This window comes from Nelumbo lutea, chromosome 7, assembly GCF_056320005.1.
Source record: "Nelumbo lutea isolate HS-2025 chromosome 7, American lotus-T2T, whole genome shotgun sequence".
NCBI classification, from domain to species: Eukaryota; Viridiplantae; Streptophyta; class Magnoliopsida; order Proteales; family Nelumbonaceae; genus Nelumbo; species Nelumbo lutea.
The window spans coordinates 41,795,998-41,822,975 of NC_142690.1; the positions used below are offsets into that span (position 1 = coordinate 41,795,998).

At 38.7% G+C, this 26,978-nt stretch overlaps 1 long non-coding RNA gene and 1 other non-coding gene across 2 annotated transcripts; one reads left to right on the plus strand and one right to left on the minus strand.

Moving 5' to 3' along the window:
- Positions 1-10,269: 10,269 nt before the first annotated feature.
- On the minus strand, positions 10,270-12,631 carry LOC148846182 (uncharacterized). Its single transcript, XR_016101945.1, has 2 exons — positions 12,510-12,631; positions 10,270-11,010 (listed from the first exon to the last, which is right to left on the minus strand). It is a non-coding gene; the product is annotated as an uncharacterized LOC148846182 (long non-coding RNA).
- A 6,249-nt stretch (positions 12,632-18,880) lies between these two features.
- Positions 18,881-18,987, plus strand: LOC148846183 (small nucleolar RNA R71). The gene has a single exon (XR_016102639.1). It is a non-coding gene; the product is annotated as a small nucleolar RNA R71 (small nucleolar RNA).
- The last annotated feature ends 7,991 nt before the right edge of the window (positions 18,988-26,978 follow it).

Sequence of the window (26,978 nt, forward strand, 5' to 3'; positions counted from 1 at the left end):
AGACATACCCTTGGAGAGAGTGGCTCCATGCCTGAAAGGAACATTTTCTTTCTTGGAGTTTTCCATACTATATCTTTTGACTATCTTGTCAATGTAAGTAGATTGGAATAATCCTATTATCCTCTTCGATCAATCTCTATAGAGTCGAAGTCCCAAGATATAAGAGGATTCTCTAAGATCTTTCATGGGGAATTACTACGAAAGCCATACTTTCACCGTAGTCAACATTCCTACATCATTCCCAATGAGTAGAATGTCGTCTACATACAAAACCAAGAACGTAACCTTATACCCAATGGTTTTCCTGTAAACACAGGGCTCATCCGGATTTTGCTCAAACTCAAACTGTTTGACGGTAGAGTCAAACCGGATGTTCCAACTCTAAGAAGCTTGCTTAAGTCTATATATGGATTGGTTGAGTTTACATACCATGTGTTCCTAACCTGTAGCCATGAAACCTTGCAGTTGTTGCATATAGATATCATTAGTAAGATCTCCATTCAGGAACGCAGTTTTGACATCTATTTGCCAAATCTCATAGTCATGGTATGCTGCTACAACTAGCAGGATCCTAATGGATTTAAGCATGGCCATGGGTGAAAAGGTTTCATCATAATCAATTCCTTCTTTCTGAGTGTACCCTTTTGCCACAAGACGAGCCTTGTAGGTCTCAACCTTACCATCGGGGCCCTTCTTCCTCTTATAGATCCATTTGCAACCAATTTCTTTTACCCTAGGGGGCGGATTACCAGAGTCCAAACTCCATTGGTCTCCATTGAGTTCATCTCAACTCTTATGGTATCTACCCACTTCAAGGAATCTATGTCCAACATAGCTTCTGTATAAGTCATGGGATCCTCCTCACTCCTCATGGCTTACACCAAGTAATTTTCTTGGTCACAGCCATAAGGAACTGGAGGTCTGGATGCCCTGGTAGATCTCCTAGGCTGGTTATTAACTAGAGCTTGTGGGGCATCTCCCACTACTCATCATCAAGAACAACTTCCTAATGATGATTATTCAGGATGTAATCTTACTCCAAGAAATGGTCATTTCGACTAAAGAATACATTCTATTCTCTTGGGTCATAGAATAAATGCCTTACATAGCCTTTTGGGTAACCTACAAATAGGCAACAACTGGTTTTATATTCTAATTTGTCCGCACTTGTTCTTTTAACATGTGTCAGACAACCCCAAATCTTCAAGTGTCTTACACTTGATTTCTTACTAGTCCAAAGCTCATAGGGAGTCTTCGAAATAGCTTTGGTTGGAACCTGGTTCAGCATGCATATCGCAGTCTCCAATGCATAATCCCAAAAGGATGTGGGTAATTCTGAGTGTACGACAAGTGATCGGACCAAATCCAATAATGTCTTTCCTCCTCTTTGACACACCGTTCAATTATGGTGTAGTAGGAGGAGTTAGTTGTGATACTATCCCATTTTCCTTTAAGTAGTCCCTGAATTTGTCAGAGAGATATTCACCTCCTCGATCTGATCGAAGGGCCTTAATGTCTCTCCCAAATTATTTCTTGACCTCTTGCCTTAACTCTTTGAACTTTTCAAAGGATTCAAACTTGTGTCTCATTAGGTACATGTAACCATACCGAGAGTGATCATTGGTGAATGTTATAAAATAAATGTGTTGGTTACATGTCCTAATGATGGGAATGAAAAGTATCATATTTTTATCCCCAAATATTCAGTCTTTTATACTTAATTAGTACTTAATTGGACTCATTATTCTTGTATTTCGATTCAGGGCATGAAAGAAGGTGTTAGGAGAAAAACAAGGCTAATCGGGTAATTTTACCCAGTTTTGGCACTGTTCAGTAATTTGGGCCTAACTCTCATATCCGGGCTCCGATTGGGCTGATTCAAGATGCACTGAAAAGATAAGAGCGAAATATACAACTTACATATTTTGGGTTATGACAGATTAGGCCTGCACCGAAGTCAAAAGCTGGCCCAAAATTGAAGCGGATCCATAGTAAAGCCCAACTAACAGCTAAAGCCCAATTTGCAGAAAAGCCTTGTAGCAGCCCAACTTATTAAAGCGGCCCACTCGAATTCAAGAATCCAGAGTCCTCTTAGATTTGAATTCTAAATGTAATTCTAGAAAGTTAAAGAAGATTGAGATCATTAGATAAGAGATAAGATAAGATAGGATAGGATCAACGTAAAACTAACCTGGATTATCCATTCTTGAGATAACTCCAAGTAGTTGTAACAGCCCCTCCCCAAAAACTATGTAAAGGGTGGGCATACCGGCACCTGTAATCAATCAATTACTGAAGCTCTCTATGGTGCAATCAAGAAGACCATCAAGAAAGCTTCAAGAAAGAGATCAATAAGGCAAGAAAGCTTCAAGAAGGAAGAGAGGATCTCAACTCCAAGGGCAACATCATGAGTTCTTTCTTTCCTCTTGTTTGTTTTATTTCCTTTATCATGAATTGATTTCTTTATAGCTAGGGCTGTGGAAAGCCTAACCATGACAATGAATATATTTTATTATGATTTATTCAAGATTGTGATTTCCATATAGTCTATGAGTTATTATGCTTAATGCGATTAGGAGTGGCCATCTCTTAATTGATTGGGTTTATGTGAATGAATCGGGAGAGGAATTCATATAATGGATTGAATAATTCATGGTGTGAATTAAATGGTATATAGGGATATATACACATGATTCATCTGAATGTATAAGTTTTTCTTTGAACTTAATGCATTTCTATCTTGAGAACTCTAGTCAAGAGATCAAAGGGTTATTTGATAAAAATAGATTTGATATGTCTTGGGAAAGAATATTAAATAAAATTGGAAAAACTTTAGTTTATGGAAATGACAAATTATCTTGGTTAATCTCATCCATTAATATTCATTGGAATGGTTAGGCGGACCAATGGTCCTAGCAATTTCAATTAATCGTTGCATATTCAGTTATTGATTACCCTTGCTTTTATTTTCTTTTTCTATTTTTAATTTTCAATAGTTCTTATTGCTGGATCTGAATTTCGGTTGTCCAAATAATTAAGGAAGACTGTAGTTCTAATACTTATTATGTTAAATCCTCGTGGGAATGATATTTTTATACTACTTGATAACTAGTGCACTTGCTAAGGTTATAATTATAGCTATCACCTAACATTCAGGGGACCACATACATCAGTATGAATAAGGTCAAGTGTCTGTTGATCTTTTAGGCTTACCGTTAAATGGCCATTTCATCATCTTACCCTGAAGGCAAGGTTCACAGGTTGAAAGATCTTCTACAGTTAAAAAATCCAAAGGACCATCCTTTACCAACCTTGTGATACAATCTATGTTAATGTGGCCAAGTTAGTAATGCCACAGGCATGTGGGGTTAACTGTAGCATGGGTTCTTATCTTGGAGTTATTATCCGACGTAGTTTCGGTTATATTTGTTTCCAGATAAGGATGGAGAACATAGAGACCATTCTCAAGTTCTCCATATGTGAGGAATTTGTTATTCCTTTTGATAGTAATCACATTACTAAAGAGAACAGAATAACCATTCGCACACAATTTTGAAACAGAAATCAAATTTCTTCTCAAATTGGGTACATAAAGACAATCTTTTAATGTTATTATTCCTTTTCTGAAATACAATTCTACAGTTTCTATGGTTGTAGTTGCAATGCTTGCAAAAGTTCCTAAGTAAAGAATCACTTCACCCTCACTAAGTCTTCTGCTTGTCCTGAACCCCTGCAATGTGTTACATGCATGAGTAAAAGCCCTGGAGTTAATATACTTGGAAGCAGAAGTCACCAACATATTGGTTTCTATGACAAAGGATTCGAACTTACCTTGTTTCTTGGTCTCCAGGTACTGAGGATAGTTCCTCTTCTAGTGGCCGATCTGTTTGCAAAATTGACAGACATCTAATGCCTTGTCTTTCCTCTGCTTTTTAGGCTTGCTAGATTTCTTCTAAGGTTTCTTCTTTGCCTTCCTCTTCTTCTCACCTGATTTGCCACCTTCAACAAATATGGCAATGGGCTCATCCTTCTTTATCAGTTCTTCGGCCCTCTACAACATATTTCTGAATCTCTGAAGGCTAACATTTAGCTTGTTCATATTGTAATTCATTATGAATTGATTGAAGGAAAGAGGCAAAGTGTTCAGGATGGTAGCAACTGATCTAGCTCAGATCCAAGAGCCTCTAGTTCATTGATGTACCCCATCATCTTAAGACAATGGTCATGAACTAACTGGTTCTTGAACATTTGTGCAGTCAAAAACTGTTTTAGGACCTTCTAATGAGTAGAATGATTCTGTTCCTCATACATTGTCCTTAAACTATCCAAGATATCTTTGGACGCTTCGATCTGATCAAATTGTTGTTGTATCTAATTGTCTAAGGAGGCTATGATATAGCACCGGGCAAGAGAATTTGTCTCTTCCCATTCTTGATATTCCCTCCTGTGGGCCTTAGAAGCCTTATCACCTGAATGATCTGGAGCAGGATTCTTAGCAACCTTGTCCAATTTCTCAGACATCAGAACCAACATAAGGTTACGATACCAGTTAGTGTAATTTGGGCCCTTAAGATTATTATTGTCCAATAGTTTGGCAAATTGTCCATTTGCCATTTCTGATAAAAGGCAAAGCAAATATTAGTCCACAACCTTATTTGATTCATGTTATCTACACAGATATGACTTTTAATCTATGTTCTATTTCCATTTGTTCATTTATGAGATTTCCCTTTCAATGATGGAGACTGCGAACTTTGTCTCTGGAAATGTGGGAAACCACATAGGGTGCATGGAGCCAACTGTTTCAGCTGCAAAACCCCACCACCTTTCTGTGAAGGATCATATCCACTCATCATATGAGCTTTCCCTTTGGCCTCTGTTAGAAAAGGTTCATTGCCATTTTAGGTTAAACCTTTATATCCAGTGAGTATTTACCCATCATATTCATAGACACCAAGGTAGCATGAGAGAGTCTTCCATTTTAGGATAAACCCCTCCCACATCGGTCTATGACGCCCCTATCATCTTATGAAACAATCCGACAGATCTAGCAGCAAATGGATAGCCCAATATTATGGTGCATTTCCTCATTACTGAATGATCCATCTTCATGTTAATGATGGAAGGTCTTTAGATAGTTCATCATATGAATCTCCCTATCACATGCACTCATATTTTAGTGAAGGGAATGAAATATTATGCCCTAATTTTATTTAGGTCAAACCAAAGTGGCTTCCACTGACTTTCTCAATGCCAGATTTAAATGGGTCCTAAACAGCTAAGGTTCTACATGGTTCCTCTTGGGGAGGAAGCTGATGTGGGGCCCACCAAGTGGGGAGATCATCCAATGATCTTATGGACACTATGGAAATGATGTGCATTCAGCCATGGTGTGCAAAAGAGCTACTATCGAAATAATCATGGGCCAAGTACTTATGGTCCATGTACGTAGCACAACACACATCCATACATCACATGCATGATATAAATTGATCCAATCAATCAAAATATCTGTAAAGTCCTTAATTAATTATATTAAATCAGTATCAGCCCAACAGAGCCCACAATGTTATCATATAACATTATCTAGGTACATGGGTTGTACTTCAAAAAGCAGTTCAGCCCATGTAGCTAAATTAGGGCTGATTCAGTTTTATCATATTAAATTTAGGTTTTACAGAGGTGGTCTGAATTAGAAAAACCAACCCCATTGAACCAATAATTCAGTCCAACCAGTTTGGACCAAATCTGGTGTAAATCGGCCCAAGTTTTGGTGTCCAATTCAAGATTTAATTCAAGAATAATGATCTGAAAATAAATTAATTCAAGATAGTCAAATTATCAAGAAACTAAAATCAAGTGATTGCACTGTGATTTCTTGGATTTCCACAAACTTGCAAAGAATAATTAATCACAGATTACAAAATCGATATCTGCAAAATCGCAGATCACAGAACTTGTTTCTCTAAAAATTTCTTCTCCTCTGTTGCATGCTCTATCAATCTCCAGATGGAAATAAAATAGAAAAACCTAATTTTTATATTATTACATCACACCAAGTTCCTATACAATTTGTCTAAAAGTAAAAAAAAATATTTACATACCAGAATTGAATAGAAGAGAAATCGCAGGGTGTGCCATTCTTGGCACCATAAAGATTCGATCTCCATCACATGTACAACCCAAAAATTCAAGAAAAAATCATAGATCAATTCTATAAATATTAGAGAATAATAAAGATTTATTTTCCAGATCATCTGCCCATAATCTGGGAACCAATTCCCAGAAAAACGTTAACTGCGCAAATCAGGTAGAACGCCTTCTACCCATTTGTGCAGATGCAGATTTGTTCTAATTTGGTTCAAGACTTGAACCTGGATCTGATACCACTAAAGGGATGGGAGATCCTTCATATGGATGGCTAAACCCTGCAGGAAGGTTGGGCAAAATTTCAAAAATTTTTTTATTCCCATCCGGGAATCCTATTCCCAATTTAGAAATCTACATTTTCAAGGTTTGTTCTTGTAACCAAACCGGACCAAATCTGAAACCAAATTAAGGGAAGGATATACTTAATACAAAATCCATGCAAGAATGCTCCTCCCAATGTAGGTGTCCACACCCAAAGAGTGTACCAAATCCTCCCTCCACTGAAAATGACATAGCTAAGGATAAGGCAGGAGCAACAGGTAGTTCTTCACCATGAACTATTGATTCTTCCGCAAGAATCGAATGAGACAGTGAGCATAGCTTCTAAATTGTTTCTTCTACCAAGAAACAATATCAAGATCGAATCTTCATCCAATCCAAGAACTGGAGATCGAATAGGGTAAGGTATCAAAAGCAGGAAGGAAAGAGTTGAAGGCAAGAGCAGTTTAACTGTGTTTTCTTCTCTCTGTATTCAGTGAGTGTGTTTTTAGAGGTTCACCCTGCTCTCTTATTTATATCCTTAAAGGGACAATTTCCTAATCTCATTAGGAGTTTGCTGATCTAAATATTTTATTTGGATCTGGACTCTTTAAGTGATAAGGATAATTCCTTATCTTATCTGTAGATAAAGATCAACCTTCCTAATCAAATTTGGAGTTCCTTTAATCCAAATCTTCTTTGGGCATGAACACCAACTTTGGGAGATATTGTTTCTTCGGATTAGGTATAATCCCCCCTTTTTCTTTTTGGTTCAGATCTAGTTCGATTATGGTTCAAGTAGAATCCTTGAATATTGTATTCTAAATTTAGGGAATATGATTCCCAGTTGGGAGAAGGTAGGAAAATTTTTGAAATTTGCCCACCCATTCCGCAACCATCATGGCGTCCATTAGATGGATCCTACCATTCTTTCAGTCAAAGCTTGGGTATGTTGGGATAGTTCGAGAATTCATCTGAGTGGGTGATCATAGTGACAGGATCAGCTCCTTTGCGGACAAAGGTAATGATCGGGGATGCACTCTCTCTGATGGAAACCAAGACTACCGGTAGCCGATTTCAATCGTTGAAATTTGTTTTGCAAAATATATTTTATATACGGATATAAATATATATTATGATTTCAAAATATTTTCAAAAGGTTTTAATTCCCGGGATCCATGTGAGTAGAGAGTGCAACACTGTTCCTTGCAACCGAGGGAGAGGTCCTCTCTTGTCAGGCAGTGTATGATCATTATGGGCTGAGATGTTAAGTGTAAGACCATTGAGGGTAATACTTGATGGGCTAATCTTCCATTTGCCCACAACCCTTGGGTTTTTATATGGTGGCTTGGCCCAGAGACCACTTAGTCTAAGTGTTGGGCCCATTAAGAGTCCCTGTGATGGGCTTCAAGGGGTTCACTATCTTTTCAATGAATTCGGCCAAGCCTTGTAACAGAGGCTGGTCTGAACCCATGTGGCTGATGTGTAAATCAATGTTTGGGTCCTACAAAGAAGCCCAACTGGGTAGCAGGTTGGAAGCATTTTGAGTACTTAGACTTATTGGGCCTAAAGCCCATTTTGAACTGGCCTAGTTTGACTAGTTAAATAAAGGGGGCGGATCTAGGATTAAATCAGCTGATAGGATAGGGTCTTACCCTATCCACTCAGAGAGTTCAGATCTGAATTCTGATTTGGAAACCTCCTAATGAGATTAGGAGAGAGCTGATCTAATCTGCAGATGAGATAAGGGCTTATCCTTATCTCTTAAAGAGAACTCCTTATCCAAAGATAGATTTGGATTAGGAAACACCTAATGAGATTAGGAGCTCTCTTTAAGGCTATTAAAGGAGGAGGGGGCAAACCATTCAGTTCATCCTCAATATCCCAAGCATCCAGAGATCAGATCTCTAGAACACCTAGACAGAAGACAGCAACAGTGTGACTGTGCCATCTTCTCCCTGTGTTTCCTCCAGTTGCCGCCATACTACCAGCTTGATCTCCTTCTTTATTAGGAGCAATCAAGAGGTGTCTTGATATCAATCTTTGGAGAAAGGCTGATTAGAAGTCATACTCACTGCCTCCATCGATTTCTTGCTGAAGAATTCGGTTCGTTGGATGGACCCTGTTGATTCTGCTCCACCGTTCACTGTGTCATCTTCAGTGGTAGCAGTCTTTGGAGTCTTTCTTTGGGCGTCAACACCTTCATTGGGAGATATTGCATCTTCGTATCAAGTATATCCCTCTCCTACAGTTTTGGTTCAGATCTGGTTCGGTTCTTGGTTCAAGATTGATCCTTGAAAAATGCAAATTTTCTAAAATAGGGAATGCAATTCCCACATGGGAGAGAGAAATTTTTGAAATTTCACCCTACCTTCCTATAGGGTTCGGCCATTCATATGATGCATCTCTCATCCCTTCAGTTAAGATCTGATTACATTACTTATCTCTTCTGCAATCAGATCTGAACACATACCGAATCTTATTTGGGTTTCAATTCTGATTTAATAAGACCTACTAAATCTCTGAATTGAAGTAGGTTTCAGAGGTGAATACAGATCTGATTTCAGATTAAATCAGAATTGAGAGCAAGTTGTGACAGATCTGATTTCGGTATATTCAGATCTGAAACTTTGCTACCATGCATAGTATAACCACTGATTTCAGAACTGTGTACACTCACTCTCATTGCTGAAATCACATCTCAGACCTAAGCACAGTTTTTCTAGCTATTGATTTCAGACCTATACATTGAATGGCAATAGTATAGCTTCAATAGCTACTGATTTCAGCAATAAGAACAGATCGGTACAAGGAGAAAGAAATCTGTAAATAGCAGTAGCTGCTGAAATTTCATATCTGATCTCAGATCTGTATACAACTGTTCTCAGTAGCTGAAATTTTAGATCTAATCTCAGATCTGTATACAATTGTTCTTAGTAGTTAAGATTTCAGATCTGAATTCAGATCTGTGAAAGTAATTTTCATTGCTGAAGATTGCATAAGGTTTATACAAGTTGGCACCTGAAGAGCAACTTAAAGCTCTTGATTCCAGTCCTATTTCAGATCTGGTTGCAGTAGATTTCAGATCTGCTTATTGATGTTAGGATTGGAATTTTGTATTCTTAATTGCCTTGTACATTTCAGTTAGAGTAGGATCATTGATTGGTTAAATTATTCATATTCTTTTGCGGATACTAGTCTTTTTATTGCTTTGACTTTTACAAATTATGACAAGCAGACCTAAACAGGAGGAAATTCTTTACGATCCAGAGATTGAAAAGTGATAGCTATAAATATAACCATAGCAAGTGCACTAGTTATCAAGTAGTATAAAAATATCGTTCCCATGAGGATTTAACAAAATAAGTATTAGAACTACAGCTTCCCTAATTATTTGGACAATCAAATTTCAGATTTGAGAATAAGAACTAATGAAAAAACAGAAACAGGAAAACAAGAGCAGAAGTAACCAATGCTGAAGCATGTAACGATTGATTGAATTTGCTAGGACTTTTGGTCCACCTAACCATTCCAATGAATATTAATGTATGAGATTACCCAAAATAATTTGTCATTCCCATAAGCTGAAGTCTTTCCAATTTTATTTAATATTCTCTCTCGAAATATACTAAAGCTAATTCTATCAGGTAACCCTCCGATCTCTCGACTAGAGTTCTCAAGATAGAAGTGCATTAAGTCCAAGGAAAAACTTTTACATTCTGATGAATCATGTGTATATACCCCTATATACCATTCAATTCACACCATGAATTATGTGGTCAGCTATGTGAATGATTAAGAGACGGTCACTCCTAATAGCATTAAGCAAGATAGTTCATAGACTATATGGAAATCACGGTCTTGAATAAATCAGAATAAAAATAAATTCATTGATATGGTTAGGCATTCCACACCCCTAACTACAGATAAATTAGTTCATACTAGCAGAAATAAAATAAACAAGAGGAAAGAAAGAACTCATGGTTTCACCCTTGGAGTTGAGATCTCCTCTTCTCCTTGCCGCCACCTTCTTCTTACAGTCTTCTTGCTTTCTTGACTGATTGCTCTTCTGCTTCTTGATCCTAAAGCTGGTCCACCCCCCCCCCCCCTTTATATAGCTTTAGGAGGAGGGGCTCTCTCCAACTCCTCTTAGGAGATTATCCTCAAAATTAGAAAGTCCTAATCTAATCCTACTCTTATCTCTTTATCTAATGAACTCAATCTCTTTATCTTTATGGGATTACATCATAAATTTAGATGTGATAAGACTCTTCTCATTTTCTTGTTCTTTGATTCGTATTAGACCTCCTCTGCTAATTGGGCTACTGCCAGGCTTTTCTGCAAGTTGGGCTTAAGCTGCGGATTGGGTCTTCCTACAAATTTTCCCCGACTTCAGGCCCAGACTTGACTTTGATGTAGGAAGAATAAGTGAAAGCCCAAAATATAAAAGTTGTGGATTTTTCTCTTATCTATCTAGTGGGTCTTGAATCAGCCCAATCGGAGTTCGGATACGTGAGTTAGGCCCAGATTACTAAACGGTGCAGAAACTGTGAAAAATCATCCGATTTGCCTTTCTTTGCTCTTGATGCCTTCTTTCATGCCCTGAACCGAAATACAAGAAATATGAGTCCAATTAAGTACTAATTAAGTATGCAAGACAGAATATTTGGGGATAAAAATGTGATAAATTCTACTCTCATAAAAAAGTCTCTCTGTATCCGCCTAAGAGCTGTTAGACAAGTCAGACCGGAAATAGAAGAGATGGTTGAACCTAGAACCATGATGGATTATGCCAAGCCCACCCTAACTGGGGCTGCTTCAAGCATTGTGAGGCCGGCCATTGCTGCTAATCACTTTGAAATCAAGCCAGCCATAATTCAAATGATTCAAAATACAGTGCAGTTCTCTGGTATGGCTCACGAAGATCCAAATTCCCATATAGCCAATTTCTTAAAAATTTGCGACACCTTCAAGCATAATGGGATAAGTGATTATGCTATAAGGCTGAGGTTATTTCCATTTTCATTGAAGGATAAAGCCAAGGCTTGGCTAAATTCATTACTAGCCGGATTTATAGCCACTTGGGATGAGATGGCTAGCCGATTCCTTCCCTCCCTCAAAAACAACAAAAATGAGAAATGTTACCACTTTCTTCCAACAAGAGGGAGAATTTCTGATGTGTGGCTCATTGTGACACTAGCAAGTGCACTAGCCGTTCAAGTAATAAAGTAGTGAGTGAAGTATCATTCCCACAAGGATTTAGGAAACAATTACCAATACTAAATTGAGCACTTCTTATCTGATCAACAAATAAATCAAAACTTTAATGAAAGCTAAAAATCCTAAATTAAAATCTATCTAAATCATTGGCCCAATTGCCTTCAAATCAGGTTAGAAGAGTAAGCAGTAAATGTCAATCTCAGAATTCAGCAATTTATCAATTTGGATCATTCGAATAAATCATGATTAAGCCTTGGGTTGGTGAAACACCAAGGTCATGAACAGCCTCTCTCAAGTGCATGTTCATCCTATGCATGAGTGACAGTTCTTCTATCTCTAGCAAGAATCTAATCCCCATGCATGCATTTCTTCAAACACTTCTAAGGCATCAATTCAAGTCTGAATTGATCACCAACTGAATTGTGCAAATTATCTCTAACCTTGCACTCAATTCAGTTCTTGAATAGTAGATCTGAATTCCTAGAGTCTCTCTCAAGCACTCTAGGAATTCCAAGCTTTAGATCCATTCGGCCAATCTGAAAATTGCAGATCTGAATTCTCTTTCAAACAATTCAGATCTTGCAATCTCAGATCTGAGAATTCAGATATGAGTTTTGAAGGTTAGTTGGCCGAATTAATCAACAATAACACCCTTATTCAAGAAACTTCAAGTACAATTCATGACCATTTGAATGAATAAAAAAGAATTAGATTGCTAAACTGAAATTTTACATGCTGAAATACACCAAGGAAGAATGGAAACAAGGAGAAAGAAGAAAGAAAATATAACAAAGAAACTGAATTCAAATCAAAAGAGAATGAAACTACAAATGATTTATTACAAAAGATCTTTGAATCACAAACCCTCAATTCGAACTCACCTTCTCTTCTAGCTTGCTTGTCTTGAACTTCCTTCAGCCCTTCTTCTTCTTCTTCCTTGCGCCTAGCCTTCTTCTCTTCTCTTCTCTCAAGGTGGCCGAACCTCTAAGAGTGGGAGAGCCTTCCTCTCAAGCAATTGAACACCTCTCCCCCCCTCCTAGAGGCCTCCTTATATAGTTTTTCAAGGGGGCTCTTGCCCCTTCTTGAAGCCTCTAGAATGGGGTGTATTACACCCCTTTCTTGAACTTTCTAGAGCTCTCTTGAAAGCCTCCTAAGGGCTGCTATTTGGGCTGCACTTAGCTCTCTCTTAGCACATGATAGCTATACATTGAGCTGCTCTTTTGGGCTGAGAATGGGCCTTCCTTGCTGGGCCAAATTCTACTCATAACTAGGCTTTCTTTTCTTGGGTTTTCTCAAGAAATTCACTTGCTTTTCTTGGGCCGAAGTGCTCTCTCTTGCTTCCACCACCGGGCTGGACTGAAATTGGTCTTTTTGAACCTTATTTTCTTGCCTTTTTCCTTCCTTTTCTTGGATTAATTATCCCTGAACTTATTCTTAGCATTAAGCTAAATTAAGGCAAAAATTAATAAAACTGGCATAAAAATCCATGCTAAAGTCCTAAAAAATTATAGATAAATTGTAAGTTCATCAAATACCCCCACACTTAAGCTTTTGCTTGTCCTCAAGTAAGGACATCAGCCATAAACTGAACATTCCCCCCCTTCTGTTCTTACCATTTACCTAGTGAACTTTTTAGATAGAAATGCATTGAGTAGTCGGGGAACTTTTGTATGTGCTCAACTTTTATTCTTGTAAATTACCATTTAAGATATGTATCAGATCCAAGGAAAGGAGAATATGAATTTCATCATAGTCTAGCCTTTACTTCTAATTCATATATAAATCAGCTCCTTAATTGTCAAGGTTAATAATCAAATTTCACTAAGTTTCACATCTGTAACTAAATCTCAATGAGAGTTCAACTTTAGAGTGCCCCTTTGAACCTCGGTTGTCACCACAATTACTTATTTCTAAGGGTGAGTGCATCTTATGCTCCATCTCACACTGGTCACTTACTTGAGGTAGGTAAATAGGACTCATGTTCTGAGCTGCTAGTTTTACTATTCAGCTCAAAATAGTGGAGTCAATTTGGGCTTTTGTCCTTCTTTGCAATTATTGAACCTCAAGAATCAACACTTCAGATGTGCACTAGTTTTCTTGACCATTAACAATGAAATCAAGGGCTTCCATACACATGAAGGAAGTTAGGGCTAGTCATGCTGAAAAGCATATTCAGCTCCCCTTTTCTCATGCATATATCAAATTGGGTCATTCACAAGAATAAAAACTTAACAAGTACATCAGTCTCCCTCAACTCATTGAATTCCTTCTTAAAAAAAAATCATCAAATAAATAGTAATGAACTTGAGGGGTTCCAGTCTTTTTTTGGTTATGTCATTGCCTGCATATGTGTGTTGGGGCGCATGGTTTCAGCCCTCATACCCTAGCCTCGGGCTCACTCCCCCACACTTAAGATGAACATTGTCCTCAATGTTCGTAGTGTTAGGGGATTACACTTGCTAGAGTAAACTGAAGAAAAGAAAAGGATGAACTGAGTCCTTAAAGAATTGGAATTTTGAGAAAAAGATCTTTATTTTACTAACTAATATTCTAAAAAGATAAATGACAAAAAGATTCCTTAACCTGTTCATGAGCAAGCATAAAAGATTATTGGTTATCAAGATAAATAGTGGATGGAGGGGGTACAGTACCGCCCATTAAATATGGTTTCAGGTGCTGACCATTTACTTTAAACGTGCCCTGAACTGGGTGGGTGAGTTCTATAGCCCCATGGGGAAAAATCTGTGAAATGGTAAAGGGTCCAGACCACCTGGATCTCAACTTACCTGGAAACAAGCGGAGACGGGAATTATATAACAATACCTGTTGGCCTACATAAAAGTCCCATCTCAGCAAGTTCTTATCATGCCAGTTTTTTATTCTTTCTTTATAAACTTTGGCATTCTCATAGGGTAAGTCTGAATTCATCCAATTCATTCAATTGCAACCGCCTTTTAGCCCCTGTGGCCTGAATGTCAAAATTTAAGAATTTAAGAGCCCAATAGGCCTTGTGTTCTAATTCAACTGGTAAATGGCATGCTTTACCAAAGACCAATCTGTAGGGGGACATGCCAATGGGTGTCTTAAATGCAGTTCTGTATGCCCATAATGCATCATCTAATTTGATGGACCAATCTTTTCTGGCAGATGCTATGGTCTTTTCCAGAATTCTTTTGAGTTCCCTGTTAGCCAACTCCACTTGGCCACTGGTTTGAGGGTGATAAGGGGTAGCTAATTTATGTGTAATTCCATATTTCTGCATTAACCTCTCAAATTGGTTATTGCAGAAGTGAGTTCCCCTATCACTAATTATAGCTCGCGGAGTGCCAAATCGGGAGAATAACTTCTTTAGGAAGTGTACCACCCTTCTTGAGTCATTTGTGGGTAAAGCCATGGCTTCTACCCATTTGGATACATAGTCAACTGCAATGAGGATGTACTTATTCCCAAAAGAATTCGGGAAAGGTCCCATGAAATCTATACCCCAAACATCAAAGATTTCATAGATTAAAATATTGGAAAGGGGCATTTCATTCCGTCGGGAAATGTTTCCCGATCTTTGGCATTTGTCACATGTGGACACATACCTATGGGCATCTTTGAAAAGTGTGGGCCAATAAAAACCTGATTGCAAAACCTTGGCTGCAGTGCGACTAGCTCCAAAATGACCTCCTGCTTCTTTATCATGGCAAAATTGGAGTACCGACTCCATCTCCTCCTCGGGGACACATCTCCTTATGATCTGATCTGTACACAATTTATACAAAAAGGGTTCCTCCCACAGATAGTATTTTACATCAGAAAGGAATTTCTTTTTCTGCTGATATGAAAGGTTAGGAGGAAGGACTTGTGCAACTAGATAATTAGCAAAATCAGCATACCAAGGATATGAGTATTTCTGTATTGAGTACAACTGCTCATCCAGAAATTCTTCTTGAATGTTGCTGGTTATCTCCTCTTTTGAGCTTACCGTGTCCAACCGGGAGAGATGGTCAACAGCCAGGTTTGCAGCACCCTTCATGTCTCTAATCTCAATGTCAAACTCTTGCAATAAAAGGATCCACTTGATCAGTCTTGGTTTTGAGTTTTGCTTGGTAAGCAAGTGCCTTAATGCCGAGTGATCTGTGTAGACAACAACCTTGGATAATATCAGATATGAACAAAACTTATCAAGTGCAAATATTACTGCTAGCAGCTCCTTTTCTGTGGTGGTGTAATTGAGTTGGGGTCCAGTCAAGGTTCTGCTAGCATAGTAAATTGGCTGAAAATGTTTGTTCATTCTTTGTCCTAAAATAGCTCCTATAGCAAAATCACTCGCATCACACATTAATTCAAATGGGAGGGTCCAATCTGGTGCTACCATGATAGGTGCATGGATCAATTTGTCTTTCAAGATGTTGAAAGCATGAAGGCATTCAGTTGAAAATTCAAAAGGCACTTCTTTCTGATGCAAGGTAGATAATGGCTTGGAAATTTTTGAGAAATCCTTAATAAACCTCCTATAGAATCCGACATGTCCTAAGAAACTTCTCAAAGAACGAACAGATGTTGGGGTTGGCAATTTTTCAATTGCCTCCACCTTGGCCTTGTCGACTTCTATACCTCTTTGAGAGATCTTGTGTCCAAGCACTATGCCTTCTTGCACCATAAAATGACATTTCTCCCAATTCAACACAAGATGTGTTTCTTTACATCTAGTAAGCACCTGTTCCAGATTATTCAAACATGCATCAAATGAAGAGCCAAAAACTGAAAAATCATCCATGAAGATCTCAATAAATTTTTCAACCATATCAGAAAATATAGACATCATACATCGCTGAAAGGTTGTTGGGGCATTGCATAACCCAAAGGGCATCCTTTGGTATGCAAAGGTTCCATATGGGCAAGTAAAAGTGGTCTTTTCTTGATCTTCTGGTGCAATTGGTATCTGGTTATACCCTGAATATCCATCCAAGAAACAATAATACTCATGCCCGGCTAGCCTCTCCAACATTTGATCCATAAATGGGAGAGGGAAATGGTCCTTCCGGGTGGCTTCATTTAATTTTCTATAGTCAATACATACACTCCATCCGGTAACGGTTCTAGTAGGGATGAGTTCATTTTTCTCATTTGGAACAACAGTGTACCACCTTTCTTGGGCACAACTTGCACAGGGCTTACCCAAGAACTATCAGAAATAGGATAAATGATCCCAGCATCTAACAACTTAATTATTTCAGCCTTTACCACTTCTTTCATGTTGGGGTTCAGGCGCCTTTGGGGTTGAACGGAAGGCTTGCTGTCCTCTTCCATCAAAATTCTGTGAGTGCAGATTGATGAATTAATGCCTTTGATATCTTCTACCTTCCAAGCTATAGGATTTTTGTGTTCCCGCAGCACTCTTAATAATTTTTCTCTTTGTAAGGGATTCAGCGCTGCGAAAATTATCACGGGGAGATCTGATGGTTCCTCAAGGAAATCATACTCTAAATGGGATGGTAATTGCTTCAGTTCAAGGGTGGGGGGTTCTTGGGGTGATGGCTTACTTGATGGTCCAGGCAATTTGCCTAAGTTCTCTAATTTAAGAAACCCCTTTCCCTTGAATTGAGGCTTATCGTTCAGGTATGCTATCATGAGGTTTATTTTTTCATTTTCTCCTTCTTCAAGTTCTCCCTGCTGGAGGCAGAGTTCAAGAGGATCAGTTATTCTATTTACCTGGAAGCATTCATCAATTGTCAATTCAATGACATCAATCATAAAACAAGAATCATCACTAGAGGGTGCATGTTTCATAGCATTAGACATTTTAAAAATTATCTCCTCATCTTGTATCCTAAGGCTGAGTTGTCCTTGTTGGACATCAATCATTGCTTTCCCGGTAGCCAGGAAAGGTCTCCTTAGGATAAGCGGGACCTCCACATCTTCTTGCATGTCTAACACAATGAAATCAACTGGAAAAATGAATTTGTCAACTTTAACTAACACATCTTCTATGATCCCCCTAGGATGTCTAATGGATCTATCAGCCAATTGTAATGCCACTCTAGTGGGTTGGGGTTCATTCAACCCCAATTTCTTGAAGATAGAATATGGCATTAAATTGATGCTAGCTCCCAGGTCAAAAGCTTTTTCAATTTTTAAACTGCCAATGGTACAAGGAATAGTGAAACTCCCTGGATCTTTGAGTTTCTGAGGCAGCTTGTTCAGAAGGATAGCAGAACATTCCTCATTTAATGCAACTGTAGCCACATCTCCCAGTTTCCTTTTGTTTGCCAATAATTCCTTCAAAAACCTTGCATAGTGTGGCATCTGGGATAAAGCATCAGCAAAAGGAATATTAATATGTAAACTTTTAAATATTTCAAGAAACTTACCAAATTCCTTCTCCAATTTTTGTTGCTTCAGCCTGTTAGGGAATGGAACTTGTGGTTGTTGGTGCATCCCTTGTTGTGCTTCTGGTTGTTCCGTCTTCTGTTGTCTGGTCCCAAGGCTTGTTTCTGCCTTGGGTTCAGCCCAATTCTTCTTTTCTACCTCAGGCAACTCTTTTCCACTCCTTAAGGTAATAGCTTGCACCTGCTCTCGTGGATTCACTTCAGTGTTGCTTGGAAGAGTTCCCGGCAGTCTGGAAGAGATTAATTGTGCCAATTGCCCCACTTGGTTTTCCAGGTTTTTGATTGAGGCTTCCTGGTTCTGGAACCTAGTTTCTGCACCTGCTATAAATTTTGTCACCAGTTCCTCCAAATTGGATTTTGGTTCAGGCTGATGATAAGTCTGGTGGAACGGCTTGGAAATATGCTGATTTGGCCAGGACTAGTTTGAATGTCCCCTCCATCCTGGATGAAAAGTATGGTGACTCTGGTAACCCTGCTGTCTTGACGAATTGCTGACATAGTCAACTTGTTCAGTAGATGGTCTGAACTGATTGCCAACTTGGCAGTCTATACTGATGTGGCCTCCCCCACACAATTCACAATTAAGAGGCTACACATGCATGGCAGCTATCTGCATTTCATCTATTTTCTTACTGAGTGCTCCTATTTGTGCAGATAGTGCTGTATAAGTGTCAACATTATGCAAGCCTTGCTGCTTCCTAGTTTGAGTTCTTTCCGAATGCCATTGATAGTTGTTGGCTGCCATTTCCTCAATAAGTGCATGGGCAACCTCAGGAGTTTTATTATTTATGGATCCTCCGGCTGCAGCATCTAATATGGTCTTATTTGAGTCAGTAAGACCATTATAGAAAGTCTGCACTTGCAGCCAAATGGGGAGGCCATGGTGAGGAACTCTCCTTAACAGCTCCTTGTATCGTTCCCATGACTCATATAAAGATTCCCCCTCTTGCTGGAAAAAAGTAGTGATGTCATTCCTCATTTTAGCAGTTTTAGAAGGGGGAAAATATTTAGAGAGAAAATGGCTGGCCATTTTGTCCCATGTAGCTATTGATCCTACCAGTAATGAATTCAGCCATGCTTTGGCTTTATCCTTCAAAGAAAATGGGAATAACCTCAACCTAATGGCGTCATCACTTACCCCATTGTGTTTGAAGGTGTCACAAATTTCTAAAAGGTTAGAAATGTGTGCATTGGGATCTTCGTGGGCCAATCCACAGAATTGCACCGTGTTTTGAATCATTTGTATGATGGCAGGTTTGATCTCAAAGTTGTTAGCAGCAATATTGGGCCTGATAATACTGGAGGCAGCTCCAGTGAGAGTGGGTTTGGCATAGTCCATCATAGTCCTCTGCTCAGCCATTTCTTGAGCTTCTTGAGCTTCTTGTGCTTCTTGTCTGACTTGCCTAGCAGCTCTTAAACGGACACGGAGAGTCCGTTCAATCTCTGGGTCGTAAAGGATCTCTTCCAGTTCAGGTCTGCTTGTCATAAACTGTTAAGGTCAAAGCAATAAAAAGGCCGATATTCACAAAAGAAAATAAATAACTAATCCTATCACACTGAAAATGTAAAGTGAATTATTGGAATACAAAAACCTACATCCTATCATGAATAAATGAAGCCGATTATACTAAAAGCAGATTTAAACCAATCATCTTATTCAAGGTTCCTTTATCTACATCCATCGATTGCAACATCTGAATTCAGACCCAATTTAGTTGAGTTCAGATCTACAAGTCTTTGGTATTGTTAGTCCGGAGAAATTAACAAATAATAATTCAGATCTGAGCTGTATATTCATACACACTCATTGGTATACACTACAATATACATCCATTAAGGTTGGAATCAAATCTGTGATGCTTTAGGGCTGAAATCAGATCTGATCTGAAAAATATATTAAAAGGATCTGAAATAAACTAAAACCAGTCCTGAGTTAGGCTTGGTTTAAGGATTTTAAGCTCTACAATTGAAGCTCAAACCTGTATAGCTGATGCATATCAAATACTTGGTAAGACCTGAAAATTGGGTCTGCAATGTTTGGTATTGCAAGCTATTCGGTCCATACAACTTTTGTAGAAATCTGAAATCAGGTCTGCTAACTGTTGTACTATAGCAGCCCTGCTATAGATCTGAATGCTAATAGAAATACTTGGAAAGTGCTAATTTTTTATTAAATAACTGAGGCATCACAATTATTCAACCCAAACATACACCTCCTTAGCTAATGTAGCTCCGTTACAAGTGGATAAAGCAAATGTTCAGTTCACCCAAAATCCAAAATGTGCTCTGTATCAGTTCAGTCCTCAACTATAGTTCAGATCTGTATCAGTTCAGATCTGAATTTTCTTTTTCATTCTTTGCTATCCAATTACCTTTGGGGTATGTCGGATTTATCATAGGGTGAATTGGGGTGATGATGTCACCCAATTCACCTTAAACTTGTATCAGTTCAGGTCTGAGTTCATCTGAACTCAGATCTGAACTGAGCAGTTCTGCAATAGCAAAATTCAGGTCTGAACTCAAGTCTGAGTTCGGATCTGAAATCTCAATTGCCTTACCTTCAGTTATTTCTACCAAATTGTTTTTGGAGAATAGCAGAAGTGCCCTAGGGTGAATTGGGGTGGTGATGACACCCAATTCCCCTCAAAATTGCATCAGTTCAGGTCTGAGTTCAGAGGAACTCAGATCTGAACTGTTGTAGATCTGCAATAGGAACTCAGATCTGAACTGTTGTAGATCTGCAATAGGAACTCAGATCTGAGTTCTGATCCGAATTCTCAATTTCTCCTCTTGATGTTCAAAAGATCTCTTTTTTTTTCATTTTATATATTTTTTTCTTTTTGTAATGGAAAAAGAAATAAAAGTCTGAAACACAAGCAATTCTTTTCGGCTGAGTGCTGCAGATCTGAATTCTGCTGATCTGAGTGCCGAATGCAACTCAGATCTGCAACACTCATGTTTTTGTGAATTTTTTTTCTTTTTTGTTTTTTTGAATGTAACAACACCAAGATTTAAAGGAAATAAAATATACCTTTATTAAAATGAAACTGAAAGCAGAAAAAGAAAGTAATCTACTTAAGAAAGAAGAAACATAACTACAGTAGTACAACAGTTGCAGTCCAAGCTTAAATGAAAAAGTTAGCAAATTAACCCAACTATGAATGCAATGCTGAATGAGATCAGATTAAGAATGCTCAATGTTTCCTAATATTGTTTCCCTAAATCCCCGGCAACGGCGCCAAAAACTTGATGTGTGGCTCATTGTGACACCAGCAAGTGCACTAGCCGTTCAAGTAATAAAGTAGTGAGTGAAGTATCGTTCCCACGAGGATTTAGGAAACAATTACCAATACTAAATTGAGCACTTCTTATCTGATCAACAAATAAATCAAAACTTTAATGAAAGCTAAAAAATCCTAAATTAAAATCTATCTAAATCATTGGCCCAATTGCCTTCAAATCAGGTTAGAAGAGTAAGCAGTAAATGTCAATCTCAGAATTCAGCAATTTATCAATTTGGATCATTCGAATAAATCATGATTGAGCCTTGGGTTGGTGAAACCCCAAGGTCATGAATAGCCTCTCTCAAGTGCATGTTCATCCTATGCATGAGTGACGGTTCTTCTATCTCTAGCAAGAATCTAATCCCCATGCATGCATTTCTTCAAACACTTCTAAGGCATCAATTCAAATCTGAATTGATCACCAACTGAATTGTGCAAATTATCTCTAACCTTGCACTCAATTCAGTTCTTGAATAGTAGATCTGAATTCCTAGAGTCTCTCTCAAGCACTCTAGGAATTCCAAGCTTTAGATCCATTCGGCCAATCTGAAAATTGCAGATCTGAATTCTCTTTCAAGCAATTCAGATCTTGCAATCTCAGATCTGAGAATTCAGATATGAGTTTTGAAGGTTAGTTGGCCGAATTAATCTATAATAACACCCTTATTCAAGAAACTTCAAGTACAATTCATGACCATTTGAATGAATAAAAAAGAATTAGATTGCTGAACTGAAATTTTACAAGCTGAAATACATCAAGGAAGAATGGAAACAAGGAGAAAGAAGAAAGAAAATATAACAAAGAAACTGAATTCAAATCAAAAGAGAATGAAACTATAAATGATTTATTACAAAAGATCTTTGAATCACAAACCCTCAATTCGAACTCACCTTCTCTTCTAGCTTGCTTGTCTTGAACTTCCTTCAGCCCTTCTTCTTCTTCTTCCTTGCGCCTAGCCTTCTTCTCTTCTCTTCTCTCAAGGTGGCCGAACCTCTAAGAGTGGGAGAGCCTTCCTCTCAAGCATTTTAACACCTCTCCCCCCTCCTAGAGGCCTCCTTATATAGTTTTTCAAGGGGGCTCTTGTCCCTTCTTGAAGCCTCTAGAATGGGGTGTATTACACCCCTTTCTTGAACTTTCTAGAGCTCTCTTGAAAGCCTCCTAAGGGCTGCTATTTGGGCTGCACTTAGGCTCTCTCTTAGCACATGATAGCTATACATTGAGCTGCTCTTTTGGGCTGAGAATGGGCCTTCCTTGCTGGGCCGAATTCTACTCATAGCTAGGCTTTATTTTCTTGGGTTTTCTCAAGAAATTCACTTGCTCTTCTTGGGCCGAAGTGCTCTCTCTTGCTTCCACCACCGGGCTGGACTGAAATTGGTCTTTTTGAACCTTATTTTCTTGCCTTTTTCCTTCCTTTTCTTGGATTAATTATCCCTGAACTTATTCTTAGCATTAAGCTAAATTAAGGCAAAAATTAATAAAACCGGCATAAAAATCCATGCTAAAGTCCTAAAAAATTATAGATAAATTGTAAGTTCATCAATCTCTCTATGAGTCATAGGAACGCTATAAGGATCTGCGGAGGAGGGTTCCTCATCATAGCCTTCCTATATGGCTGCAAGTGCAGACCTTTTACAATGGTCTAACTGATTCAAATAAGACCATCCTAGATGCAGCATCCAGGGGCTCCATCAATAATAAGACCCCGAAAGTGGCCCATGCACTCATAAAAGAGATGTCAGCCAATAATTACTATTGGCATTCAAAAAGAACATAAGCAAGAAAGTAGCATGACCTTCATAATGTTGATTCATACACGACTCTATTTGCTCAAATTGGTGCCCTCAGCAAGAATTTAGATGAGATGCAGATGGCAGCCATGCATGTGCAACCCGTGACATGTGATTTGTGTGGGGGAGGCCACATCAGTACTAAATGCCAAGTTGGCAATCAGTTTAGGCAATCTACTAAATAGGTTGACTTTGTCGGAAACCCACAACAAGGATATCAGTACCATCATGCCTTTCACCTGGGATGTAAAGGACACCCGAACCAATCATGGCAGAATCACCATGCACAGAAGCCCTTCTACCAAAATTTTCATCAGCCAGAACAAAAATCTAACCTATAGGAGCTGATGACAAAGTTCATAGCCAGTGCTGAAACCAAGTTTCAAAACCAAGAGGCTTCAATAAAGAACTTGGAAAATCAAGTGGGGCAGTTGGTGCAATTGATCTCAGCAACGATACCGAGCACATTACCAAGCAATACAAAGGTGAATCCACGAGAACAAGTGCAAGCTATCACTTTAAGAAGTGGTAAGGAGCTTCCAGAAGTAAAGAAGAAAGCAAGGGCTAAACCCACGATAGATGCAACCCTTGAAGCTGGGAATCAGAAGAAGGAGCAATCTGAACCGCAACAAGAAATGCACCAACAACCACAAGTTCCCTTTCCTAATCGGCTGAAGCAACACAAGCTTGAAAAAGAATTCAGTAAGTTCCTTGAGATATTTAAAAGTTTACGTATTAATATTCCTTTTGCTGATGCTTTAGCCCAGATTCCCCATTATGCAAAATTTTTTAAGGAATTATTGGCAAACAAAAGGAAATTGGGAGATGTGGCTATGGTTGCTCTAAATGAAGAATGCTCGGCAATCCTTCTTAACAAGCTGCCTCAAAAGCTTAAAGATCCACGGAGTTTCACTATCCCTTGCACTATAGGCAATTTAAAATTTGAAAAAGCATTATGTGATTTGGGAGCTAGCATAAATTTAATGCCATACTTGGTTTTCAAAAAATTGGGATTGGGAAAGCCCCAACCCACTAGAGTTGCATTGCAATTGGCATATAGGTCCATTAAGCATCCTAGGGGGATCATTGAGGATGTGTTGGTTAAAGTAGACAATTTTATTTTTCCCATTGATTTCATTGTATTGGACATGCAAGAAGATGTGGATGTCCCTCTCATCCTAGGGAGACCTTTCCTGATTGCCAGGAAGGCAATGATTGATGTCCAACAAGGACAAATCAGCTTTAGGATACAAGATGAGGAAATAATTTTTAAAATGTCTGATGCCATGAAACATGCACCCTCTAGTGATGACTCTTGTTACATGATTGATGCTCTTGATGATGTAGTTAATGATTGCTTCTAGGTGAGTAGGTTGGCTGACCCTCTTGAACCCTGCCTACAACAAGGAGAAGTTGAAATTGTAGAAAATGAGGAAATAAACCTCATGATGGCATACTTAAATGATAAGCCTCAGTTCAAAGGGAAGGGATTTCTCAAATTAGAAAACTTAGGCAAAACTCCTGTACCAACACCAACAGGTAAGTCGTCATCTCAAGAACCCCCCACCCTTGAACTGAAGCAATTATTATGCCACTTGGAGTATGCTTTCCTTCAGGAACCATCAGCTCTCCTTGTAATAATTTCCACATCCTTGAACCCATTGCAAAACGAAAAATTGCTAAGAGTGTTGCAAGAACACAAAAATGCACTAGCTTGGAGGGTAGAGGACATCAAAGGCATTAACCCATCAATTTGCACACACAGAATTTTGATGGAAGAGGACAGCAAGCCCTCGGTTCATCCCCAAAGATGCCTAAACCCAAAAATGAAAGAGGTGGTGAAGGCTGAAGTCATTAAGCTTTTAGATGTTGGGATCATTTATCCTATCTCTGACAGTTCTTGGGTGAGTTTCGTACAAGTCGTGCCCAAGAAAGGGGGTATGAGCATTGTCCAAAATGGAAAAAAATGAACTCATCCCGACTAGAACTATCACTGGGTGGCGAGTATGCATTGACTATAGGAAATTAAATGAAGTCACCCGTAAAGACCACTTTCCTCTCCCATTCATGGACCAAATGTTAGAGAGGCTAGCCGGTCATGAGCATTATTGTTTCTTGGGTGGATATTCAGGGTACAATCAGATCCTAATTGCACTAGAGGACCAAGAAAAGACCACCTTCACTTGCCCTTACAATACCTTTGCATACGGAAAGATGCCATTCAGATTGTGCAATGCCGCAGCAACCTTTCAGCGGTGTATGATTGTGGATTTTATGGATGATTTTTCAGTTTTTGGTTCTTCATTTGATGCATGCTTGAATAATTTGGAACAGGTGCTTAGGAGATGCGAAGAAACACATCTACTGCTGAACTGGGAAAAGTGTCATTTTATGGTGCAGGAAGACATAGTGCTTGGACATAAGATTTCACAGAAAGGTATAGAAGTTGACAAAGCTAAGGTGGAGGAAATTGAGATGTTGCCACCCCCATCATCTGTCCGTTCTGTAAGAAGCTTCTTGGGGCATGTTGGATTCTATAAAAGATTTATTAAGGACTTTTCAAAGATAGCCAAGCCATTGTCTACTTTGCTTCAGAAAGAAGTTGCTTTTGAATTTTCAGCTGAATGCCTACAGGCATTAAAGACTTTGAAAGATTGGACACTTCCATTTGAATTGATGTGTAATGTGAGTGACTCAGCCGTAGGAGCTGTTTTAGGACAAAGAGTGAACAAACATTTTCAACCGATTTACTATGCTAGTAGAACCTTGAATGGAGCACAACTAAATTACACCACAATAGAAAATGAGCTACTTTGCACTTGATAAGTTTTGTTCATATCTTATTTTGTCCAAAGTTATTGTGTACACAGACCACTCGGCATTGAGGCACTTGCTTACCAAAAAAAATTCAAAACCAAGACTGATCAGGTGGATCCTACTGCTGCAAGAATTTGACATTGAAACACGAGACATGAAGGGTGCCGCAAACCTGGCTATTGATCATCTCTCCTGTATGGACAAGGTAGGCTCAAAAGAGGAGAAAACCAACAACATTCGAGAAGAATTTCCAGATGAACAGTTGTACTCCATTCAGGAATATTCATCACCTTGGTATGCTGATTTTAACAATTATCTTGCTGCACAAATCATCCCTCTTAACCTTTCATATCAATAGAAGAAGAAATTCTTTTATGATGTAAAATAATATTTGTGGAAGGAACCCTTTTTGTACAAATCATGTGCAAATCAAATCATAAGGAGATGTGTCCTCGAGGAGGAGATGGAATCGGTACTCCAATTTTGCCATGATAGAGAAACATGAGGACATTTCAGAGCTAGATGCACCACAACCAAGGTCTTGCAATCAGGTTTTTATTGTCTGACATTATTCAAAGATGCCCATAGGTATGTGTCCACATGCGACAAATTCCAAAGAACGGGTAACATTTCCCGATAGAATGAAATGCCCCTTTCTAGTATCCTAATCTATGAAATTTTTGATGTTTGGGGTATAGATTTCATGGGACCCTTCCTGAATTCTTTTGGGAATAAGTATATCCTCGTGGTTGTTGATTATGTGTCTAAATGTTAGACAATCTTGTATGCCCTTAGCTTCAATCGGATTTGATGTACTTTTGTTATTTAGTGGAAATAAATTGAAGTGCATGTTTGATTCATGTCGTTTGGTATAATTCTGTGTAAGACCCTAAAACTGGACACTTATAGAAACATGTGTTAGTTTTAAATGTTCACATCCATTGGATAGGTCTGGGGAGATTTATCCTGCCAAGGCTGATACTGGTGTGCCACCAAGTGTTGGGATGGCTTGTTTCGGCCATCAGGGTAAGACCCAAGGCACATGCAGTATGGGATTGCTTGAACCCTTGAACCGGACCAGATT